Here is a 19,532-nt window from a genome sequence, read left to right as displayed (position 1 = left end):
TCTGCTTCCAGCTGTCGCTCAGTTTGTGTGTTCTTCCTGTGGTGTCTCCTGCTGCTCTTGGATCAGCTGAACCTGTGGCTTGACATTCTCTGCAGGGTCCCATCGAAGACCTGCATTTGTAGAAATGCACGCAAACCGCCTCCCCCAAGTCACCAGAGGATGGGGTCCCGAGGTCTGTCCTGTCTGTGGATCCTTGATGAGGACTGTGGCCTTTCTTCGAGCTTTGCCTGACTGGTATTGCTGAAGTGTCTGAAAATTCGTGGTGCCTGCTCCCTAAAAGAATTCATTGAGAAATTGAAAACACAGACAGCGTTATTCAGCCTCTCTACTGCTGACAGCCCTTCTGGCCAGCACCGAGGGCAGAGCTCGGACGGGAAAAGCTCCAACTCCACAGGGAGCTGTGGCAGAACCTGACTGGGGAGGGCAGGGAGATGCTGTCCTGTGGGAATTCTGGGATATTGTCCTGTGGGAATTCTGGGACGCTGTCCTTTGGGAGTTTGGGGACGCTGTCCTGTGGGAATTCTGGGACACTGTCCTGTGGGAATTCTGGGATATTGTCCTTTGGGAATTCTGGGATGTTGTCCTTTGGGAATGTTGGGACACTGTCCTGTGGGAATTCTGGGATGCTGTCCTGTGGGAATTCTGGGATGCTGTCCTTCGGGAATTCTGGGATGCTGTCCTTTGGGAATTCTGGGACGCTGTCCTTTGGGGGTTTGGGGACGCTGTCCTGTGGGAGTCTGGGGACAGTTCAGTGCCTGTGACCGGGGTCCCGTCACAGCCGGCCCTGCCCCGGCCAGCACCAGGGACAGCGGCGCTCCCGGAGCTCCCGGGGCTCGCTCCATCCCCGGACAGCCCTCCTGTGTCCTCAGCAAAGGAGACCCAGAACAGCCCTAAAACTTGCCAAGATCACAAAGTTATCCCTCACCAATTTGTTTCCCTTAGAGAACTTTTTTACTTTTTTTTTTTTTTTTTTTTTTTTTTTTTTTTTTTTTTTGGAGGCTCTTCAAACTCTCTCCCAGTCCCCTGGATGTCAAATCCTACACGGCTGTGGAAGGCTCACCCCACAATGCAGCTGAAAGCAAAAGATCCCCACAAGCTGTGGACAAACCTGCAGCTTTCTTACCTTAGTGGGTTCCTCTTGTTCGTTTCAGTTTTAGTTTTGATCACAGAACCAGAGAACGGTTTGGGTTGCAAGGACCTCAAAGCCCACCCAGTGCCAGCTCCCCTCTGCGCAGGTTATGGCACTGAGGACAGTGGGGTTTGGGGCCCTGAGCTGCTCGTGGCTCCCCAAAGCCCCAGAGGGAGGCACAGGTGAGCTCAGTTCGGAGCTGCAGCACAAATCAGGGGCCCAGGGAAGGCTCCTGAGCAGGACAGAAAATGCGTGAACAGGAGGGTGCCCAGTGAGGGGATCTAAGAACCAGGGATCAGCTAATCCACTGGGATTGCCACACATCCCTCTGGGAGATACCAGGGTGGGGTGCCCAGAGCAGCTGGGGCTGCCCCTGGATCCCTGGCAGTGCCCAAGGCCAGGCTGGACACTGGGACACCCTGGGACAGTGGGAGGTGTCCCTGCCATGGCAGGGGTGGGATGGGTGGGTTTAGGGTCCCTCCCACCTAAATTCAATCTGTGATTCCATGATCAGTCTCTTCATCACAGCCTGGAAATACAATCTTTTATCCCAAAGCTCAGGATAATACAAATTCCACCTTCCCAAGGAAGCTGTGGGGGAGCACTTTGAGTTTATCATTCACAGCGATCACCCAGGCCACATCTGCCTAAACTCAGGTTTAGCTGCAGCAGGGCTGGGCCTGAGGCAGGACAAACACGAGCTGGATTTCCTGCCCTCATCCCGGCACATCCATAAAATATCTCCTCCCTCACTTTGCAAACAGGGGACGATGGCAGCATTAAAACCCCGGCAACGCTTTGCTCTGCCATCAGGAGGAGATTGGGAAGCTCCGTGCTCCCAAAGGGAAGATTAAAGTGCAGCTCTAACAGCCTGATTTGTTCTTCAGCAGAGCGCTCTGCTGCGCCTCGGAACAAAATATTCCCAGCAGAAAAGCTCCAGGAGAGCGGCTGAGAGCAGCTCCCTCCCCGCTGCCTTCTGGGGGAGGAGAAAACCACATTTTGGGCTTTGTGGAGGAGTTTCTGCAGCAGCAGAGGGCTGGAGCGGTGGGAGGGTGACGTGGGCAATGGAGCTGCAGGCAGGGGAGCCAACAGGGGGGCTGAGGTGGCATTTTTAGGGACCTGCCCTCCTCAGGAGGTTTGCCAAGCACCTGGGACAGCAGCAAGGGCAGGGACTGGGGCCAGGAGAGCTCAGAAGTAATAATATGAATAATAATAATAATAATAATAATAATAATAATAATAATAATAATAGTCAGGCTCAGGCAGCAGCACAGGAGCCACAGCAGCTCTGCAGCTCCAGGGAGGTGCCAGGGATGATCCTGTGGAGCCTCCCAGCTCTGCCTGCCAGAGAGGCAAAGGTCTGTACAGCTGTAGCTGAATCCAGGAGCAGCCTGCATTCTGTGTCCGCAGGATGGGGAGACCCTTTGGCTTTTAGCTGCGTTGTGCTGGTGGGGTGAGCCTTCCACAGCCCTTCAGGAGCATGGATTTGGCATCCAGGGGACTAGGAGAGAGTTTTGGGAGCCACAAAAAAGGAACAACCACAGGTGCTGCTGGGTCTGCTCAGAGCACAGCCTGACACAAATGGCAGCTCTGAGTTCACTGCAGCCTTCACTGCATGGCCCATCCCTGGGAAATCCAGGCTGAACTGGGTGGATGAAGTGGGACAGACCCTGGAGGGGGGGATCCATCTCACCAATCCTTCTTGGCACCCCTGATTTCCCCAAGAAGTTCGAGTACTTCACCTGAAGGGGCTCCAGGAGAGCTGCAGAGGGACTGGGGACAAGGCCTGGAGGGACAGGAGCCAGGGAATGGCTCCCAGTGCCAGAGGGCAGGGATGGCTGGGAGATTGGGAATTGGGAATTCCTGGCTGGGCTGGGATTGCCAGAGCAGCTGGGGCTGCCCCTGGATCCCTGGCAGTGCCCAAGGCCAGGCTGGACACTGGGACACCCTGGGACAGTGGGAGGTGTCCCTGCCATGGCAGGGGTGGCACTGGGTGGGGTTTGAGGTCCCTTCCCACCCAAAGCATTCCATGGTTCCATGATCTCTTTCTTACTCTCCTCTCTGGGTCACGTCCCCCCCAGATTCCCTTTAGTCCCCCCCAGCCCTCCAGGAGAATTCTGCTGGCCCTTCCCTGCCCTGTCCCTGGGCTCTGCCCAGCGTGCCCAGCCCTGGGCCAGGGGCAGCCCTGACCACGGAGCTGTTCCAGGGCTGCTCCCTCCCCTCTCCCCAGCCACATCCAGGCTGGAATGACAGCTGGATCAGGCCCAGCAGAGGGACCTGTCAGGTTTGATGTCACATTCAGCCTCGGAGGAGCTGGACCTGCACCAGGAGCCACCCCCCGAGAGCTGAGCCCCTCCTGCCCGTGTTCACCTGGGATCCAACACCCCCGAGGGTTCTCTGGGAGATGAATCACACACCCCTGTGCCACCTCAGCTGCTGCACTTCCCAGCAAGCCCAAAGCCTGTGAAACCCCTGGAGAATGCAGGAGAGCACGCACAACTCCTCCCAGGCTGCACCCACAGAGCCTGACTGGCACATCCCGGGCCAGCAGCTCCCATTTCCCCCAGAAATGACGGATATACCACCATGAAACACGATCTGCTCTTGGCAATGGCTGCCTTGCTTCTGATTCTTTAACAAAACGGGGATTGTTTGTGTTCTCCCCCAGTTCTTTCTCAATTTTCATTAAGAGTTGCTGTCCCTGGTGAGAGGAATAGCAGATTTGTCTTTCCAAACAAGCTGTGGGTCTGCTGGTCGGTAAAACTGGGAGAGAAAAGAAACAATGGGAAGGATTCCACTGGCTGATGAATGGGAAAAGAGATTTGCTTTTACAAATAAACTGTAGGTTTGCTGATAAATGAAATGGGACATTGAAAGATGAAAGAAACAATGGGGAAGAAAAACCCCTAAATTCCATAAGAATGAAAAATTAAAAGGGAGGGTTATACATTAGAGGGAGATCTTTGGTATCAGGTGTATCAGAACTTCCCAAGAACCTCAGAAATGGGGAAAAACCCCTAAATTCCATAGGAATTCAAAATTAAAAGGGAGGGTTGTACATTAGAGGGGAATCTTCAGTATCAGGTGTTTTGGGAAGTCTGAACCTCCCAAGTACTTCAGAAATGGGGAAAAACCCCTAAATTCCGTAAGAATTAAAAATTAAAAGGGAGGGTTGTACATTAGAGGGGAATCTTTAGGATCAGGTGTTCTGAAAAGTCTGAACCTCCCAAGTACCTCAGAAATGGGGAAAGAGAGGGGGAAATGTGGCTGGGAAATTGGGATAAAAAGGAGGCTGCGTCCTCCAAAAATCGGAGAGACCCCAGGGGAATGCCCCGTGGCCTCTGCCTTTATTGAATAAACTAAAAGGACTCCTCTGTCTCCTTTTTGGACATGAACCTCTGGTGTTTGTGGATTAATTTTCCTGACACTGGGAAGGACCCCTTCCACTTTTCATCTTAATTAGCAGAGAGCCCAAACTCCCGCCAGGCCTCGTGCTGCTCCATCGCAGAGCTGAAAATGGGTTGGGAATTTTGTGCCGCACCGGAGCCACCGATTTTTCCCTTTTTTTCCTACTGCTACAAAAATGATGGAAAGTCCCAGAAAATGAGGATTTCAGAGCAGAAAATGAGGGTTGCAGACACCTGGCAGAGTGGCTGGAGGCTGCAGTGGAGCTGCCATGGCTGATGCAGAGCTCAGCCCTTCTGCAGACACCGAACATTTTCGGGCTCTTTTCAGGAGCTCTTCCCATAAAAGCCAGACATAAAGGGATGGCAGGCAGAGCTTCCAACAGGATTCAAAAGGCAGCAGCCCAGCGCACAGAAGTGATTAAAGGGCCAATTAACATACAAGCAATGTATCTCCTGACCAGCAAAAAGGAGCCGTGCTCAAAGTGAGCTTTATTGACTCAGCTTTTCCCAGCTGATTCATTTGGGAGAGAAAACAAGGCACAGCTTTTTTCCCAAGCAGATTTACCCTTTTTTATCATGTCTCCTTTATTGAGCATTTCTCTCTGGCTTTGTCCCCTTACAGCACAAAGTTACAATAACCAGGATCGCACATTTTTCCGGATAAAAATCCATCATGCCCCCAGGCAGGAATTGCAGAGGCTCTAAAGGCAGCCTGGGCTTTGCTGGGCTCCTCCTGGGCTGGCCTGGAGAGCAGAGCTGGATGTGGAAAATGCCGGGGAGGAAGAGCAGGTGCCCTGGAAAGGCACCAAACTGAGCAGAGAGAGTGATGAGTGTTTCCATTTCATAAATCCCAGAATCCCAGATTGGTTTGGGTTGGAAGGCATCTTAAATCCCCTCCAGTGCCAGTCCTGCCATGGCAGGGACACCTCCCACTGTCCCAGGGTGTCCCAGTGTCCAGCCTGGCCTTGGGCACTGCCAGGGATCCAGGGGCAGCTCTGGGCACCTGTGCCAATGTATTCCTATGTCCGTCTTTATTTTTTGTGTGTTTATCTCCACTGACATGAAAATCCAGGGGAAATCTCCTCCCATTCTCCCAGTTCTTGCATATTTCTGAAGAAAAGAAAATCATTATTATCTTTAAACTCCACATTGTTAAACCTCTGGGTGTCCTCTCACCTCCAGACCTTGCGTGGGACACCCAGCTTAGAAAATGTCACATGCACTGGTCGGGAAAATAACAACCTAAAAATGGCTCTAAGGAACAGGCAGAAAACACACGAGGGAGTGCAAATATCTGAGAAAATCAGTTAATCAAAAAGATCATAAACCCAGGGCAATAAAACTATTATTTCCCTAAAACATATCATTAGCTCTAATACTCTGCTGCCCGATTTTATTGAAATTGAGGACGTGACGGGTTTGAAAAATGAGAGATTTCTCTGTTTTAAAAGTTAGGAACAATACACATGACTGCTGGGGGGAGGAGAAGGAGCTGGGCAGGAATTCAGATTGCAGAGAGGGCTCCTTGCCCTCAGCCACCTTCCCAGGGCAGGGTGGTCCTGGCAGCCCCTCCCAGAGGGAGAACCTTTGGTCAGGGAAGGGAAAGCTCCTCGTGGGGCATGGGATAAACCAGCATCTCTGTGTTTGAACCAGACAAAGCTGCTTGCTTGCTTTACAATAAAAGATATAGACGTAAAATTCAAATTGATGATTGAAATTTTATATCACCGGCCCCTCCAGGCCAGGAGAGCTCTGGGAGCAAGAGGGTGTGGGGCAGCACCTGCAGTTCCAGCACGGAGCTGCTCCAGGAACGGGGCATTTCCACGGAATTCAAATGGACCGACCCCTGGCTGCCTTGTCAAGATGGATCTCATCAAGGCTGGATGTCATAAATCATCTAATTAGCGCTCTCCCCCTGCCCCTCTCCCCACAGCCCGGGTAAGGTTCTGCTGTTCTCAGGAAATTATTCATGATGTTTATTCATGATCCTGCTTTTCTCAGGCGGTTGGGATCCTCGGAGGGATCGGGGTGAATTCCAAGCACAGGCAGGAGAGGGGCAGGGACTGCAGAGAGCTGCAGGGAGGGGAGGGCAGGGGATGGAAGCAGGAGTGGAATTGCTTTGCCAGGACCATCCATCCTGTCCTGGGACACCGGGACACAGCCTGGGGGAGTTCTTGGGCTCAGGGGAGTGATGGCATTGAGTCATGGAATGCTTTGGGTGGGAAGGGACCTCAAACCCCACCCAGTGCCAGCCCTGCCATGGCAGGGACACCTCCCACTGTCCCAGGGTGTCCCAGTGTCCAGCCTGGCCTTGGGCACTGCCAGGGATCCAGGGGCAGCCCCAGCTGCTCTGGCAATCCCAGCCCAGCCAGGAATTCCCAATTCCCAATCTCCCATCCATCCCTGCCCTCTGGCACTGGCAGCCATTCCCTGGCTCCTGTCCCTCCAGGCCTTTTCCCCAGTCCCTCTGCAGCTCTCCTGGAGCCCCTTCAGGCCCTGCCAGGGGCTCTGAGCTCTGCCTGGAGCCTTCTCCTCTCCAGGGGAGCATTCCCAGCTCTCCCAGCCTGGCTCCAGCCCTTGGAATACCTCCGTGGTCTCCTCTGGAGGTCTCTCCTTTGAAGCCAGTTCTATGCAGAAATGCAGAAATTAAGGGTTAAAGGCACTTGACCTTTTTAATTTATCCAAGGGAAAAGTAGGAGCAAACTTCTCTGTGTTCTTTAGAGCCAGCACAGGCAGGCAATTCCAACACTTTAATTTAGCTAAAAAAGCCATAATGAGAAGCAAAGGCTGGAAGGTGAAACCAAACAAACCTAGAGTAGGAATAAAGTTAATTAAGCAGGGAAGGCAGTAACCTAATATGGAGCAGGTTCTCTATCATTTGAAGACTTAATGAAATGATTATCCTTGAAGAGAGGCCCCAGCTGGAGTTTGCAGGTTTCCTGGGAGGGAGCAGGGAGCAAGGACAGCGCTCCCTGAGTGCTCCCCACGTTTGGCAGGGTCCTGCCCTGGGAATGGGAATGGGGCTCAGGGTCTGCCCTGGGAATGGGAATGGGGATGGGGCTCAGGGTCCTGCACTGGGAATGGGAATGGGGCTCAGGGTCTGCCCTGGGAATGGGAATGGAGCTCAGGGTCCTGCCCTGGGAATGGGAATGGGGTTCAGGGTCTGCCCTGGGAATGGGAATGGGGCTCAGGGTCTGCCCTGGGAATGGGAATGGGGCTCAGGGTCCTGCCCTGGGAATGGGAATGGGGCTCAGGGTCCTGCACTGGGAATGGGAATGGGAATGGGAATGGGAATGGGGTTCAGGGTCTGCCCTGGGAATGGGAATGGGGCTCAGGGTCTGCCCTGGGAATGGGAATGGGGCTCAGGGTCCTGCCCTGGGAATGGGAATGGGGCTCAGGGTCCTGCCCTGGGAATGGGAATGGGGCTCAGGGTCCTGCCCTGGGAATGGGGCTCAGGGTCCTGCACTGGGAACCGGAATGAGGCTCAGGGACAGCACTGGGAATGGGGCTCAGGGACTGCACTGGGAACCGGAATGAGGCTCAGGGACAGCACTGGGAATGGGGCTCAGGGACTGCACTGGGAATGGGAATGGGGCTCAGGGACTGCACTGGGAATGGGAATGGGGCTCAGGATCCTGCACTGGGAATGGGGCTCAGGGACTGCACTGGGAATGGGAATGGGGCTCAGGGTCTGCACTGGGAATGGGAATGGGGCTCAGGGTCCTGCCCTGGGAATGGGAATGGGGCTCAGGGTCTGCCCTGGGAATGGGGCTCAGGGTCTGCACTGGGAATGGGGCTCAGGGTCTGCACTGGGAATGGGAATGGGGCTCAGCTCTCCCCACAACAAAGCTCCCTGTGCTCCTTTCCTGGGCAGCGAGGGGAAATCCTGGCTAAGGTTTTCCAGCTGTTCAGAGGCAGATCTGCAACTCCAGCCTGGAGCAGAGGAGGTTCAGGGGGCCCTTGTGGCTCTGCACAGCTCCTGCCAGGAGGGCACAGCCGGGGGGGTCGGGCTCTGCTCCAGGGAACAGGGACAGGAGCAGAGGGAATGGCCTCAGGCTGGGCCAGGGCAGCTCAGTGTGGGCCCAGCAGGAATTTCCCCCATGGAAAGGTGTTGTGTTTTCAGGGTTCCCAGATCAAGGAAGGAATGATGAGTCTGACTCCATGCTCTCAGGAGGCTGATTTATTATTTTATGATAGTATATTATATTAATACTAAACTGTACTAAAAATACAGAAAGGACACAGACAGAAGGGTAAAAGATAATAATGAAACTCGTGACTCTCTCCAGAGCCTGACACAGCTTGGCCCTGACTGGCCAAAGAGTGAAAACAACTCACAGCAGAATGCACTGGAACAATCACCTGTGGGTGAACAATCCTCAAACACATTCCAGAGCAGCATAACACAGGAGAAGCAATCAGATAATTATTGTTTTCATTTTTCTCTGAGGCTTCTCAGCTTCCCAGGAGAAGAACCCTGGGCAAAGGGATTTTTCAGAAAATGTGACAGTGACAGAAAGGGGGCTCAGGCCTTGGCAGGGGCTGCCCAGGGAGGTTTGGAGTGCCCATCCCTGCAGGTGTCCCCTGGAGGTGGCACTCAGAGCTCTGGGCTGGGGACAGGGTGGGCACTGGGCACAGCTGGGGCTTCCTGGGCTGGGAGGGCTTTGCCAGCCCCAGGGATCCTGGGGCTGCAGGTCCTTGTCCTAAAGCCCCTTTTCAAACCAGGTGTTGCCCATCCAAACCCTTTTCCTGGCATCCCAGCAGTGTTTACCAGCCTGGGGTTGCTCTGTGCCCTGGTGAAGGTCAGCGCACCCACCTTGGCCGGGCTCCAGCTGTGCCCGGGCTCTGGGAGCAGGGGGGACAGGCGGGCAGCAGGAGGTTCCCTGCAGGCACCTCCTCCAGGCAGAACTGCATCCCACACACATTTCACCAAGGTCTGCAAACTGCCCAGCACACAGAGCTCTCCCACAGCCAGCAGCCACCCAGGCTTCCCAAAATAGCCCAAACGTGGAACAGTGGGAGCTCCCAGAAGCTCAGAAATGCACCTGAAAGCAGAATCACCTGACAGACCTTATTTAACACAGGAGCCGTTCCAGACATGTTGTGAATTATGTGGGAGAAGAGGGAAACAAGGAGCAATAAATGAGCCAGGGAAAACTCCCCTGGCCAGCAGGGTGAGGGGCTCCCTTCTGCCAGCCCGCGGGCATCCTGAGCATTCCCTTGATTCCAAGGCTACCCTGGAGCAGAGGCTGGGTGGAGTCACAGAATAAAGCAGGGATTTATTCAAAGCATCTCCTCCATGGATCCACCTTGGGCAGCACAAGAGCCCAGCCAGGGCTGCAGCCAAGAGGAACCAAAATGGTCCCAAAATGCACGAGCGCTCCCGGGGTCTCTCCCTTGGCTCAGCTCTGCTCCATTTGCACCTTGCAGTTCATTGTCCCGTTCCAGCTTTAGCCCAGGCACTCCCACCCTGCTTGTTTTTCTCTCTCCAGCCCACGCTGTTTGTGCTCCTGGCCTGAGCTTTGGATCATTTGTCCTTGGTCCCAGCTGGACCAGGAATTGTTTTGTCTCCCTGCTCTGTGCAGAGCTCAGCATCCCCTGATGTGAACCCAGCCCCACACACTAAAGAAGCACAGAATGGGAAAAATAGAAAAGCCAAACCTGAGGCATCACCTCAGTCATTATGAGGGGTTAAGGCCCCTCTACAACATGAAAAACAATTCTGACACAGGTGCCCGGAGCAGCTGGGGCTGCCCCTGGATCCCTGGCAGTACCCAAGGCCAGGCTGGACACTGGGGCTGGAGCAGCCTGGGACAGTGGAAGTTGTCCCTGCCATGGCAGGGCTGGCACTGGGTGGGATTTAAGATCCATTATTCCAAGGCTGTTTTTCCCTCAGTCCTGCCTGTGCCGCACCACCAGGACAGCTCAGCTCCTGCTCACAGCCTTCCCAGGGTTGCTCTGATTGTTCCCTCTCCATCCCTCACCCCTCCAGCTGCCCCAGCTCCCTCCCAGCTGCCAGGCGATTGTGCTGGGGTTTTTTGGGATGTTTTCCACAGCCCTGGCAGGCTGGGATTTCTGCAAGCTCCTCTGCACAGCTGAGCTCCCTCCTTAGTACCACAGCTCAGATCAGGAAGGATCTGCACGGGAATAATGAAAAAATGCCGTGGAGGAAACTCCCAGGAGGACGCTGAGAAAACTTCAGCCCAAACAGGGCCCTGATCAAAGCAGGAGAATTTGAAAGCATTTGACATCCAGGAACTCCCCTTTCATGCTGCTGGCAGGTGAGAGCTGCCTGCTCGGGCTGGAGAATGCCTTTGAAAAACACATTCTCCAGAATTTCCAGCTAATGACTCCAGAAAGAGTTCTGTGAGTAAGCACCTCCCCGGCAAACAGAATTAGCAGAAGTAGGGCAGAGAGAGGAGGAGTGGCTGGAGGTGCCCCAAGGGTCACAGCCCATATTGCTGTGTTTATATATAGATGTCCTAAATAGCAAATTGGGCTCCATTTGCTCTTCCCGGGGGCCCGGCTGTGGGGGCGGCAGGGGCAGGGCAGCAGGGGGGAAATTTGGCTCTCCTGGGTGCCCGAGCACACGTAGCACTAATAATCTCAAATTTGGCTGTGGAAACAACTTCCCACTCGGCCTGCAGGAGCTGTTCCTCCTGTCCCGTCCCAGCTCTGTGATCCAGTGGTGATCAGTGGCCACCAGCACAAATCTCAAACCCAATTCACTCTGGGGCCTGCCTCAAGCCAAAATTATCCCTACTCCATATCTGCTTTTATGGCTGTGCCATGCAATGACTCAAGCTAGGGCTTTGTAGGGAAAAATTCCCTCTGAAAAAAAGTTTGTCAATAAAAATCTCTTTCTAAGCGGCCTCCCACAGCACCTGCCTCCGGGAGATCCATCAGGAAACGCTGCCTTTGTGGGCTTTCCAAAGGACTTTCCTCTAATAAAAAGTGAGCTTATTGACAAGCTTTCCTGGCTGTTCTTTCCCAAGCTTTTGTAAAGATATAATTGTCAAGATGATATAGATTTATTTGGCATCCTGGCTAGGCCTGAGAAATTACAGCTGTACCTTCCTGTCAAACTCACGCCTGCAGCCAAATTGGGCTGAAATTGTGCCCCAGTGCTCACAGGGAAAACTGCGGGAGAGGAGACAGCATTTCCAGGGCCTTGGCACTGAGGGGGAAGGGGAAAAAAGTGAAGGAAAGAAAGAAGGAAAGAGACAATGTTGTGTTTGAAGTCAAAAAGGAGAAAAGAAAAACCCCTCTTCTCCTTGGATGGCCAGGCCTCATTAATCTGCCTCTGGTGGGAGAACACTGGGAGCAGATTCCCAAAAAACCTGGGGATATCCCAGCCCTGGAAGTGACCACTGGGACTTGGAGCAGCCTGGGACAGTGGGAGGTGTCCCTGCCATGGCAGGGGTGGCACTGGAGGGGATTTAAGGTCCCTCTTATCCCAAACCATTCTGGGATTTATGGTCTTTGTCACATTTGGATTTTTTTGATTATTTTTCTTTGTCCGTGTCCAGGGAATGGGGTGACTCAGGTTATAAACTGCACTCTGTAAAGGACATGGATATTCAAAAGGAGCCAGTTCTGAACATCCCACTCTGCCTAAAGCCAGACCTGGCCCCACCAGGACAGGGCTGGAGACCCTCCCTGCTTAGAGTCCCCCAGTGAGCAGGCTGTCAGATGAGACCCAAAACACTTCCTTCATTCCCACACCCTTCTGTGCCTCACTAGTGAATCATGCCCGGAATCTTCCCCTCCACGCGGAAATATCCTTCTTTTGAATTCTTTTCGGTGCTGACCCATTCCAGCTTCCCCAGCAGCCCTGGGAGCACTGCGAGCCCTGCGGACCTGCTGGGTCCTGGGAATATTTAATCCTGGAGAAAAGAGAGGCTGAAGCAACCCCTGCCAGATTTCAGACCATGGAATTCTGCCACGGAGTTTCATCCTCGGCACCTGATCCAGCAGAATCCCGAGGACCTGGGTGCTGGGTGGGCTCAGCACATTCCAGCCGAGGAATCCTCCCCCAGTCCTAAATCCAGTGAAAGAGGTGAAGTTGGGGTGAAATCCCCCCAGACCCCAGACCCCATCCTGCAGCAGTCCCTGACACCTCAGGATTTGCACAGAAATTTGGGATCACCCTGGGAACCTTTCCGAGAGCTGCCCATACACAAGACAGAGAACTTTTGTCTGCTCTGCTTCTGCCTGGGCTTGAGCAGCCTGTAGTTGAGGCATTTCTGGTGACTCCAGAAAAATTAAATGGGGAAGAAGTAACTCTGTTCTTTGCCTCCCTTGCTTTTCAAATGATTTTCCTTTCATTTTTTAAAGCACTACCCAAGGCTGTTCTCTGCAAACTTGATCATTCTGTGCAAAACCTACTTAAAATTCTCTGCTGTTCCTGAGGAATGGTGCAGCACGTGGGAGCCTGGGAATTTTAAGCATCCCTGGTGTTTGTTGTTTCAAGGAGCAGGCACTGGGGCAGGGAAATATCCAGCTGCTCCTTTGGCCCAGACCCGCTTCTTTCCTTGCTCCAGGATTGGAAGTTCCAGCACGTTAATTGTGGCCTTGCTCACTGCTCCAGAGAGGCCTGGGGGCACGGCTGGAATGCTCCACACATTCAAAACAACTGTGGTTTTAATGAAGTTCTGTGCATCTGCAGGTTGGTTGGGAAGGGGAGTCCCTGAACCACCTCCCTTGAGGAGGGGGGAGAAGGTGATGCGGGAAAGGTAACTCAGTACTAGAATCATATCTTATCAATTCAGGTTGTTGACATGATCATCTCCTCAAGAGATGTTTAGATAGACATGTTTTAGATATTTTAAATTATTTTAAATTATTTTAAATTATTTTATTTATTTTTTTTAAGTCCTGTTTGTTATAGACTCTCTGGAAAGATCCAAGCAGGATGGGGAAGGTGCTCCCTCTCCCTGGCACTGCTGAGGCCCCATCTGGGCACTGCTCCTGTTTGTAATCTGATTTAGGTTGGATCCTCCAACTGCACACCCCTGAGCCCCAAGTTTCCCAAATGAATCCTGCCCTTATCCCAGGGGGATAAATCAGACACAGGCTGTAAAATGAACACCAGTTTCTGGGAGACTGATCCTCATCTCAAGCAGTGAAACAGCAGAAGGTTTTTCCCTCTCTGTATAAAAGAACATAGAAAATACATTAAATAGAGATTTTTCAGAAAACAGGGATGGATGGGATGTTGGGAATTGGGAATTCCTGGCTGGGCTGGAATTGCCAGAGCAGCTGGGGCTGCCCCTGGATCCCTGGCAGCGCCCAAGGCCAGGCTGGACACTGGGACACCCTGGGACAGTGGGAGGTGTCCCCGCCATGGCAAGAGTGGCACTGGGTGGGATTTCAGGTCCCTTCCAAAGCCAGTCTGGGATTCTGGAATGTTGCCCAGCATTCCCTGTAGCAGCGCACTGCTTTTCTGGAAAGCTCTGGGGTGTTTTCCTGAGGATCAGTGGGGTCAGACTCTGAGCCAAGGAACGTCCCCAGGCTCTGAATCGAAGTGTTCCCATTAAGCAGAGAGAGCCAGTGGGTGTGGAACCTGCCAGCCCTGTCCCTCCCCTGGCTGAGCCACAACAGGACGTTCATCAGTCCAGCTCACCCTTCCCAGGTGGAAATGCCTCCCAGTTAGGCTGCGGTGAGGGGTGGGAGCTGAGGGAAATGGCTCTGCTTAATTAGTCCCTGTGAGGGGCCTCTGCAGAGCCATCTGTCACTGCTGCTGGGCACATCCCTGGGCACCCTCAGGAGAGGGGCCACAGCCCTGCCCTGCTCCTCCCTGGGCAGCCCTGGGGCTGGGGGATCCCCAGTTCATCCTTGGGGCTGGGGGCATCCCTCTGGGCAGGGGAGGGGGGGTCCCCAGCTCATCCCTGTGGGCAGGAGGGTCCCCAGTTCATCCATGGGGCTAGGAGCATCCCTCTGAGCAGGGGGGGGTCCCAGGGCATGCCTGGGGCTGGGGGGAGTTCTCAGGGTATCCCTGGGGCTGGGGGCATCCCCCTGGGCAGAGGGGATCCCCAGGGCATCTCTGGGGCTGGGAGCAGGAGCATCCCTCTGAGCAGGGGAGGGGGGGATCCCCAGCTCATCCCTGTGGGCAGGAGGGTCCCCAGGTCATCCCTGGGAGCATCCCTCTGGGCAGGGGGGGTCCCTAGCTCATCCCCCAGGGTGGGGTGGGGGCCTCCCCAGCTCACCCTTGCACTGCTCAGCCCCCCAAGCCGGAGCAGGGATTTGGGAAATAAATGTGAGGGAGGTTCTGCAGGAGCTGCTGGTGCTCCTCAGGCAGCTCAGGCCCCGAAGTTCCTGCTCCTTGAAGGGAAAAAGCTTCCCATTCTGTTAGCACCATATCTTACAGATGTCACAGAGTTTGAATCTGGCTTTCAACACCTCCCATTATCTACACACACAGGAAAACCCATTTTACAGCCCATGCCAAAGACTAAGTCCAGCTGCTGCTAAAATGCACCTTCCTTCGCACCCAGCCCCACAGCCTCCCTCCCAGCACTCCCATAAGCTTTCAGCACTGTCTCAGATCCTTAAAAAAGCAATTGCAAGTTCTGCTGGACAGGGGAGAGCCCAGGCACTCCTTGTGAACTCAGGCTGCAGTTGGTGCACTGTCAGACCAGTGCCCTGGAGCTCTAAAAGCCCAGGGAAAGGCGTTTCAGCCCCAGCGCTCATTGAAATGCAGGTGCAGCACCCTGCTCCGTGTGGCTCCACAGGCTGACTCACACCCCAGTTCCAATTAGCTTTGCCTCATTAAATGGGAAGCAAGTTCCTTGTCATCTCGCCTCAAACAGCTCGAACAGTCCTAATTGGGGGGTAAAAAAAAAGAAAAACAAAAAAAAAAAAAAAAACCACCCCAACCTTCATCAGGTTCCGTTTCATTTTTAGGCCAAGAGGAGTCCGCTGCTCAGCGCTGCCCGGCAGGAGCGGCTCCCCCATCCCGCTGTCAGCTGTGCGGGGCAGCTCCGGGCTCACAGCAGCGCGGGTGGCACCGAGCTCTTTGATGTGCACATCGATCCATTCGGCCAGAAATGTGCCAGAAGGCTCCCCGTCCCCCTGTCCCGCACGGCACACATGCCGACACTCCGGCAAGCCCCAGCTCTGACCCCGCAGGGCTCTGGGTGGCTCTGGGAGTCTCTGCATCCCCCGGCCGGGAATGATGCCCTGCAGCAAATACTGTCCGTGCTCCCAGCCAGGGGCAGCCCTCGAGGCTCTCCCAGTTTGTCCCAGTAAAGGTTGTGAAAAATGTGTATTTTGTGATTGGCTTTTTGCAAATATTAAAATGAATATTGTTATGTGTTATGTGTTGTGCTGTGGTAATTTTCTTAAGTAGTGTGTTAAATATAGGTTTAGGTTATAACATAATATAAAATAGAAATATGGAATAGAATATACAAAAATAGAATAGAAATAGAATAGAATATAGAATAGAATATAGAATTGAATATAGAATAGAATAGAATATAGAATAGAATATAGAATAGAATAGAATATAGAATAGAATATAGAAAAATATAATAGAAATAGAATAGAATATAGAATAGAATAGAACATAGAATAGAATATAGAATTGAATATAGAATTGAATAGAATATAGAATAATAGAATAGAAATATAGAATAATAGGAACTATGCTATTGAGATACTTCTTTTTAAAAGAAAGGAACGAGGAGCGCCCACTGAGATAGCAGCCACAGGACACCTCAGTCTTTCAGAGAAAGAGAATTTATTGCCCCATTGTCAGAAGAAACGAACTTCTTCCTGCCTGCTCAGCCCTGGAGCCGTCAGGATTCAGAGGAAGAAGCTGATGCTGACCAGACAGAATCCTGTGTTTGAATGGAATTGATGCATCATGGATGAGGTGTGTGAATATGCAACAGGCTGTTCCTTTTAAGAGTTAATCCTCTGTTAATCTGTGTCCTTTTTCAGGCTTATTTTGCCCAGAAAGAGGAACCTGGACTGTCTGTAACTCTGTTTTGATTGTCTCGTATTGTCCTAATCCTAATTGTCCAAATTTTTATTACTCTAATTACATTACTCTTTTAATAACCATTTTATTACTATTAAACTTTTAAAATTCTAAAAACAAATGACTGGCGTTTTTCACAGCACACACAGAGAATCCATTGGAACATCTGTGAAAAGCCAGTGTTACGAAGTGTGTCTCCCAACAGAAGGGAGGGACTGTTCCCCATCGAGGACAGAGCACAGAAAGCTCCCCAGCTTCCCCAGCCCCGTGCCCCAGCCCCTGCTGGAGCTGCAGCACAAACATTTCTCCCTGCAGAGGTGGAGGTTTGGGCCTGGCACAGCTGCTCCCAGGGATCAGGGGCTGAGGGCAGCAGCAGGCTGGAGCTGCTCATTAAACATTTCATCTGCAGCCTTTGATGGCTCTGCCTCTGCCCAGCAGCCAGAAGCTGCCCTGGCCAGCTGCACCCCGAATCGTCATCCTGGGGGCTGTAACCCTCTGAAATACTGAGGCTGATTAAAGCAATGTTTGCTTCATTCCCTGCCAGGTTCGGGGGTGGATGGTGAAGTGGAATATTTCACAGCGCCCAGCTGCCTTGGCCTGCAGCTCTCGGGTGTCTCACGTCAGTGCTGCACGGGCAGCAGCTACCCACCAGCGGGTTTGCCTTTTTCTCCTGCCCTATGTGCTGGTTCCAGCTGACATCAGACAGAGCGTTTCCAGCTCAGCACGGAAATGTGCTCAGCAGAGATAAAAATACTGCAGCTCTGCTCTATTCTCCCTGTTCTGCTCTTGGTGCTGTCCCAGCCGTGGCTGCCCTCCCACAGCAAGGGAGAATCAGTCCTGGGAAGGGTTTGCACCAGGCCCAGCTGCTCCCCAGAGGTTGTGGAAGACCTCAGGGTGAGTTTTGTGCCACTGTGAACATGCAGAGGGTGTGAGCCGGGTCACATCAGCACCTTCCTCCCCTGAGAACTGAACAGCCCAGCTGGAAACCTCCATTCCCTCATCCAGGGCCTCTCCAGGACCTCCCTGTTCCCCACAGACAGACAGACACAAGGAATCTGCTCCAGAAGCAGCCCCGGCAGCTCCAGCAGAGGGGATGGGACCGACAGCTGCTCCTGGGCAATGCTGGCTCCTGCCCTGGGCCCTGGTGCCACATAAGGCATCACCTGCCTGGAATTCTGTTCCCAAAACAGAATCCCACAATGGATTAAAGGGTTAAAGGGGTTAAAGGAACCCTAAATCCCACCCCATCCCACCCGTTTTCCATGGCAGGGACACCTCCCACTGTCCCAGGGTGTCCCAGTGTCCAGCCTGGCCTTGGGCGCTGCCAGGGATCCAGGGGCAGCCCCAGCTGCTCTGGCAATCCCAGCCCAGCCAGGAACTCCCAGTTCCCAATCTCCCAGCCATCCCTGCCCTCTGGCAGTGGGAGCCATTCCCTGGCTCCTGTCCCTCCAGGCCTTGGGAATGGTCTCCATATTTCCTGTGGGGTCTCTCCAGGTCCTGCAGGGCCCCAGTTTGGTCAAACCTGGCCTTACACCCTTAATTATTAATAAAGTTTCCTTCTCTAAGACTTCCACAGAGATTCTGCCCATTCTCAGCCTTGTCTGATGGTTTCTCAGCACACACACAAAGAACAAAACATTCCCAAGGCGTGGAAACCAGGCAGGATTGTGGCAGCAGGTCCCAGCTCCCAGAGCCTCACGGATGCGGGCTGAGCTCGCTGTGGCGGCTCTGCTCCCTCACACAATCTCTTCAAAACCCAGAGGGAGTCCCACTTTAATTTACAGAAATTTAATGACAATATTACTTTGGAAATGAGAGTTAACTTGTGAATGGTGTGGGTTCCTTCATCTGATGAGGAGGAAGTGTGCCTGCAATGATAATCATTTAATAGAGCCATGTGGGTAAATATCAAAGCATTTGTAACTCTTTATTGCTGCTGTGCTCACAAAACACTTCAATTATCTTTTTTTTTTTTTTTTTTAATATATCTTATCTGAATTTCCAGTGCGTTTCACCTGCATGGCTTGGTGCAGTGGTGAAGCAGGGCATTTGCAGTTTCCCCATTCCTGATTGCACTGAGGAGCTTTTTGCCTCTTCTGGGGACCACCAGAGGGGGGGGAGCTCCCAGAGGGGCCGAGCCCAGAGAGGAGCAGCTTTGACCACGATTCCCTGATGGAATCTCCAGGCAGAGCAGAGATTCCTGGGCTGCCAACACCAAGATTTTCATCCATGTCCATCCCAAGGATCAGCATTTTGAGGATATTTCCATGTTCACCCCACCTGTAAATCCAATCACACCTGACCTTCCTTTGCTCCTCACACTCAGCTCTGCTGAGATCCTGCAGCTTCCCACACCTTCATCCCTCAAAATACCAGATTTTTGGCTGCTCCAGAGGCTCTTCTCTATCAAGCTGTGTTAAAATATCCATATTTTCCACACAGGTTCCTCTCCTGGGATGATCCACGTCCATCCAACCTGGCCCCAGTTTTATTTCCATTTTTATCCAAGGAAAGCCCAGCTCTTTTCCTCCAGCCCAGGAGCAGCCAGGACCAAACCCGTGGGATCCACGTGCAAATGTCCTTCCAGAGAGATGTAAGGAATTCCCATCTAAGCACAAGCAGGGAGAACTTTCCCCGAGCTTACAGAATCCAGGGAAGTTCCCACTTGGATTGAGGACCTGCCCAAAGGCCCCATCCACAAATTCCCTTCCAGACAGCAGAGCTGTGCAGGAGTCCTTCAGGTTTTCATGGAATTCCAGAGCATTTGGGGTTTAAAGCTCATCCAGTTCCACCCCCTGCCATGGACAGGAACACCTTTCTCTATCAGATTGTTTAACCTTCTTTCCTAAACCTTTCCACCCTGGTTTAACAGCTTCCCTCTGGCCAAACTCCTCCTGGCAGTCTGGAATACCTCTGGTTCATGCAGTGATGCCGTAGGATTTTAGCTTTTCCGTTTTTCATAAATCCCACTCCTTTGTCCCAGTCCATGGGAAAGATGGGAGGTGGAGGA

Source organism: Motacilla alba, chromosome 5 (assembly GCF_015832195.1).
Source record: "Motacilla alba alba isolate MOTALB_02 chromosome 5, Motacilla_alba_V1.0_pri, whole genome shotgun sequence".
Lineage (NCBI taxonomy): Eukaryota > Metazoa > Chordata > Aves > Passeriformes > Motacillidae > Motacilla > Motacilla alba.
The sequence above is the reverse complement of the archived record's forward strand: the minus strand, read 5'-3'. Positions refer to the sequence as shown.